This window comes from Centruroides sculpturatus, unplaced genomic scaffold (genome assembly GCF_000671375.1).
Source record: "Centruroides sculpturatus isolate CEXI.00-Female unplaced genomic scaffold, Cexi_2.0 scaffold1568, whole genome shotgun sequence".
Taxonomy (NCBI): domain Eukaryota; kingdom Metazoa; phylum Arthropoda; class Arachnida; order Scorpiones; family Buthidae; genus Centruroides; species Centruroides sculpturatus.
Genome location: NW_019385827.1, coordinates 27179 through 33589, shown reverse-complemented (window position 1 = coordinate 33589; position 6411 = coordinate 27179). Strand labels below are relative to the sequence as shown.

General features: G+C 29.0%; 1 protein-coding gene across 1 annotated transcript in view; it reads left to right on the top strand.

Moving 5' to 3' along the window:
- The window catches only part of LOC111642373 (zinc finger protein 345-like), a 79979-nt gene extending 73836 nt beyond the window's left edge, over positions 1-6143 (top strand). Inside the window, exons 6-8 of the transcript XR_002759541.1 lie at positions 4141-4281; positions 4451-4560; positions 6046-6143. The gene's annotated coding sequence lies outside the window, so the exon portion shown is untranslated. The remainder of the gene's footprint in view (positions 1-4140; positions 4282-4450; positions 4561-6045) is intronic.
- The last annotated feature ends 268 nt before the right edge of the window (positions 6144-6411 follow it).

Sequence of the window (6411 nt, the reverse complement as noted above, 5' to 3'; positions counted from 1 at the left end):
CATACTACATAATTGCAGTATAATTCCTTATATGCAGTATTTTTCAACATTAAATGGTAACACGTTTAACATTCTTTCACCCCATCAGGGCAGATAGAACGAAATCTCAAGATGTAATTTTTATAATAAATAAAATGTCAAGTGGTTATAGCATGGACATCATCCTATTGTTCCTATCCAGATCTATCCCTGATAGAAGAATATACTAATATTAGGAATGCCAATGTTGAAAAACTGCTACAATACTATACTACAATGCTGTAGAGGTTTGATGTCATTTAGCCTCTCTATTTATGATTTCATTTGCATTAATTTCCATTGAAATAATAATTGAGACCTAATATTAAATAATGTTAGCAGAAAACAAATTACTACAAAAAATCTAGTTAAATAAATATGAAAATACCAAATTAAATGATAAGCACAAATAATTAAATTTCAATATTTTTAAATTCCAAGTATATAAATTAACAAGTTTACAATTCAAATATACATTTATCATTACTCAATAAGAAAAGTGTTTACATAAATAACATAATTGTCAAATAACTAGGATTTACAATAGTAAAATACGATTTCTTAAAAACAATGCTGGCCCCAGGCAACTTTTAGGGTGGAGCGAGATCCTATTATAGCGCTCCCTTTGGTTGCCCCTAAAATATACCCTTTAATTTCCTTTACCACTGAGGCGCCCCCTAGGACTTAACGCCTGAAGTGGCTGCTCCGTTTGCCCTATGGTAGGGCCTGCTGTGCTTAAAAACTTTGATTAAAAATAACTATTAAATGTTACACATTTTTGCTATTGAACTTAGGATATTCAAAGCAATGTGCTCTTCTTCTGTGGAGTGTTTTGATAATGCTCTGGTAATTTTAACATTCTTTTTCCTTTTCTTACTGGAAGTAAATCCTTGTTGAGGCTCAATGTTTGTCTTTTTTTATTTTTTTTGTTTCGTTAAAATTTTGTTTGTTAATAGTTGCTCTAATTGCCTCTAATGTGGGCTTTATAGGCTTTAACAATCTATCTAAACCTTCAAATTCTTCTACAAATTGTAAATTTTCAATTATTTTTTTTATATCGTCAAGTTGACATAGTGCATTTTTCCTTTTTAACTACACTTTCATATTTAATGTATTTGGTTCATCATTATTTATATTTTTGCTTAAGTGATCTAACAACACTTCTTTTTTCCTTTCATTGTTATTCTCCCATATAAGAAGTTCTCCCTGCTGTCGTTAAAACTGTTTTGAAACTCTTTCAGCTCTCAATTGGCAAACAAGATGAATGTGTTTGCACATATTGAATTTGATAACTAAATCAATGCATGTGCATGTGTACATATGAATGCAACATTTACACTCGTTACATAATCTTTGACATTCACAATTTTCTTTTACTGTAGCAACTGTATAGATATCTGATCCATTTGATAAAGGAATTTTCTATATGTTATCCTCTTTTATAACAAGATCTTTGCATAAGATTAAACCAGTTCTGTGCCTTTTTCTTAGATCAGAAAGCTTGCTTGTTACTTTTCCTTTATGCATGACAATGATTCTAACATACATCTTATCTCTTAAAAAGTCATTAAAGTGTGAATGGCTTTATCCAGGTGGTTTACTCTCTTTTATATGTGTTTAATGCACATATGCATATTCTGTATGTACATATTTGTATTTAGGCCACAATGTAGCCTGTAGCAGTAAGCCGAATATTTTGCAGTTTTCATATAGTTTTCTTTGAAATATTGTCCAGAATTAGTTGTGTCAGGATCATCAACCAATTTTATCACTGCTGCTGCTGAAATTCATTTAAAAGTTTCTTCATCTGTTTCTTGCATCAGTTATCATATGATTTTATACACTTCAGTCTTTTTTTCTTTAGACTTTATTTTACAGAGGTTCTTGCACCATACATGGTCAACATGCCACGAGCAATATAATCTTTGAGCAGGTTCCCCCATAACATGCACCCAAGCATTCAAAAATGAATCTGCCATATCTGACATAAATATGTTTGGTGACAAGGAACTTACTTGTTCTTTAATCTTAGAAAAAAAGATCTGTAATATTTCCTTGTCACTTTTGTTACTAAACAAAAAGGCACAAGGAAAACCTTGTCACATATCATCAATTACTATCAGTGATAAGCATTAAGTCCATGGGTCCCATCAATACACATAACATCATTTCTATATTTTGCTAACAAAAACCTGACCATCATTCATAGTACCTAAAGCAAAGTTAGATTCTGCTAAATGAAGATATTCTTCACATTTTGTACTTTGTGGTTTATAAAACAACACACAATCATCACTGCCATCTCTCATTTCATTCACCCAGACGTCTACAGTTAATAAATCATTTGGATGTCTTACAGAATTTGATGACAATCGGAAACTACTTTCAATATGATGTAGATCTTTTCTTGTTACTAAATGAGGTCTTTGTAGTTCTTCTGGTGTTGATAGTCTGTCTCTGACTTCCTCTATTATGGCATTGAAAGGTTTCCTCGAATAAATTTTTGTTCCTAATATATTTCTGTTCTTCGATGACAAAACTGTATGACATAATTCATTTTGATGGCCTACATGTTGCGGGGTGATTGTAACAACACACTTTACATCATGTTTTATGCTCACTTTCATTTCGGATGGACAGAATCCATCAATCTTTTTGCTTTATTGTATATTTAAATAAGGAATAATTTTCCCTTACTTTTGAAATAACCAGATCTATGACAGTTATGATATATAGAACTATTAGGCTTAATGTTCCTATCTGAACCACTTATTATAATGTACTTAACTGTATTTTCCATTTCATATTTCTGTTTCCATTCCTTAAAATCACTAAATGAATTATATGTCTAAATATTATTAGTAATAAAAATGTCATGCATCTTGCTGAAATGTGACAATAGTTCTTTTTTCTTATATATTTTCTTATATATATTTTCTTTTTTCTTATATTCTTATTCAATATTTAATTGCAGCGTGTAAACGCTGCAATTAAATATTTTCGAAACTTGCTTGCAATTCCTATAATTCTCTTTTTTTTTTTTTTTTTTTTTATGTTTCTCCATACATGTTTGGATAAGCTTTCTTTAAATTTGTATTTGACATGGCATATACTGAACTCCAACTCCATTTCAACTAAAACTTACCATGAAGAGAAGACCATGTGTAACTAAAAACAACGACTCAAAACAGCATTGCCATATGTTTTTAGTGTTTGTAGCCAAAAATTTTTTAATACAAAAATTTATTTGAAAACACAAATATTTGTTTTATTTGGGTCTCTAATTAATAAAAAATGAGAAAACACCATTTTAAAGTGCATTTTTATTCTCAAAACAATAACAAAGCCAGTTCCCGCTAGTAACACCATTTAGAACTTTAGTACCGGCATAATTTAGAACTAAGACTTAGCAGACTCTAGAATGTCTAGATCAATGGTTCTTAACCTTTTTATACTCGTGGTCCACCAAATATTTCATAATTTTTTTGTGATCCCCATTTTTTAAAATAATAATTTATATTTGTTAAATTATCTATAATAAATTGATTTTTTATTGCTTTATTTTTAAAATTCCAAGCATTAATAGTTTCTTCGAATTACTTTGGAATAAAAAAAGTAAATACTGTGGTGTAAGTAGCATATTTGCATTTATTTCTTCTGTACTAACAAAGTTGTAAGTAGGAAGAAATAAGAAATAAAAAAAAACTAAATACGAAAACTTTATCTTATTTATTTCACTTTTCAATATGATATTCGGTTATACATCAATTTTCTTTTTATTATATTCTGAAGGAAATTTTGCATAATTTGGCGGACCCCCAACAAACTTCTTACGGACCCCCAGGGGGCCGAGGCCCCTCTGTTAAGAAACACTGGTCTAGATGATTATTACCATGGCAACAGCAGTTGGTTGACAGACAGGTTGCTCTAGTCAGACAGACTTAAAAAATAAAATATTTGTAATGAGGTTAAAGCAGTTGGTCATAATGTGAAATAGCCCTTACTCATTCAAAGATTTGAGTGAAATTAATATGGATATTTGTTAATTGATATTGACTGACACACTATTTAACTAGGAGAGGTAAGTGTTTTATCTTATATGAAATTTATTTATTTATTTAGGCAAATGTAAACTCAAACTCAGCGGTTATAAAACCTTCTACTCAAAACATATTGTTGACAAATGAAAAACATTTTAAATTGAGAAAATGAAGATAAAAGTAGAGCCAGAAAATGAATATTCACAATTTACATTGAACCCAGGTGATGTAAAGTTTATTTATTTATTTAGGCAAATGTAAACTCAAACTCAGCGGTTTTAAAACCTTCTACTCAAAACATATTGTTGACAAATGAAAAACATTTTAAATTGAGAAAATGAAGATAAAAGTAGAGCCAGAAAATGAATATTCAGAATTTACATTGAACCCAGGTGAGATAAAGTTTGAAGTTTTAAAGAATTGCAAGAAAGAATTAAATACGGATACCAAAAAATTCTGTAGAAGAATTAAATCTGAACCTTCAGACCATAAATATACACAGGTGAGTAAAATGTACTTTTGCAAAAGACTCTAGTATTGTTTTAAAAGTGTCATTTGCAAACTTTCTATGTTTTACATTACTCCTTCCAAAATTTTAAAATGAATTTTGTATACTTAAATGCATTACCGTGGGGGAAAATGTTATGATTTTGAAATGAGAGAAGTCACCTGAACTCGAAAGGATCCATGATTTCCACATATAAAAACTGTCAAACAAACATTAGTGAGACAGTTGACTCCAAAATCCTTCATTGTGTCATTGGATTTATATTTATTTAATTCTTTTCTAAAACTTATTAGATATCATTTGCCTGATTTCACTTGTGATATGAACTGGGCTGTGAAATTTTCAAATTTCAGACCTGTAGATTCCCAGTATAAGCCGTCTACTCATCTGTTCTTTTTAAATCTGATAACAGAGTCATGTAGGTGAAAATCATAAACTTTTTTACCAGAGGATTAACAATAGTTACGTGATTTTTTCAATTAAAATATGATTAAAAATTGCAGTCAATATAAACAATTTTTGAACTGGATTATTATGAATAAGTATAAATAATACAATTGAGTTCATTCACCTATTTGAATTGTTAAAACAGAGAAATAAACAGTGTAAAGTTATAAGGTCATGGGATGAAGGCAAATTTGAGTTAGGTGCCCTACATGAAGTGTATAAAGACATTTCAGACATTTTCCATCATGAACTGAAGAGGAGGGGAAGAGTTGACCTTTAGTGGATGTTCATTTATTTCATTAAGTTTTATACAGTTTATGCATTTTATTAAATTTATTTCAAAATTTCGTGTGTTTAGTTTCTACTTATTGTATTTAGTATTCGTGAAATGATAAAGGTTTAACAGGGGAGAGTTATTAAACGTCCACAGAGGGGGAAAAGTATGGAAATTTGGACAACTGAAACAATGAGATAGAGGGAGTGAAAGTGTCAAGAAAACTGTGCGCGTAATTTAGGACAGCTCCTAAATATCACATTTATTATAAGCCAGAGCTGAATTTATTTTAATTACATACAGCAGAAAAATACAATTAAGTAGTTAATAACAACTAGTCGAAACAGATATTATGTATGTGTTATATCAGACGAATGGTGTGGGAGAATAATTTATGAAAAAAAATTTCAAACTTTTGGTATTTTGGATCCTTTTGAGTGAAGAAATGTGGTTGTAACAGAGAAAGAATTCAATATTTTATAAGCAGAGAGGGTGAGATGATGTATTCTGAGGTTTCATAACTTATAAACTCTCATTTTCACGTATTAATTTGGTATGAAAATGCTCCAGATTTGAATCAAGTAAAAGAATTTTTATAATAAAACAATTAAAAGCAATAGCAATGCATATAAAATATTATTATTTGAAGGTAATTATGGATTTAACAGAATTTTATGTTTAGATTCAAATATATATATTTTTTCTTATATAAAATTTAATTTGTGTGATAATGTAATGTAAGTTTTTAATCCTTTCAGGTAAATACTTATGAAAATTCAATTTGAAGAAATAATACAAACTGTTCTAATTGTTGGAATAATTCCGGTTATAACAGTGAAATAGGTAAGAGACTTTATGCTTTTAACATTATAAATATATGTTTCTAGTGATTAATAGAATAGTTAAAGCATAAATATAGATAAATTTATATTTATATAAATTTTAAGTTGATAATATTTCATAAACTTTGCAAATATTTTATATTTGGTGTAAATGAAATTAAACAGGTATTTTAATATTTTCAATATTTGTACTTCATAGAGTTAAGGCAATCAGTTTAATTTATCAGCATTCTAGAACAGGAAAAAATCCCAATTTAGTTGTTTTAGAAAATAAAGTGTGAT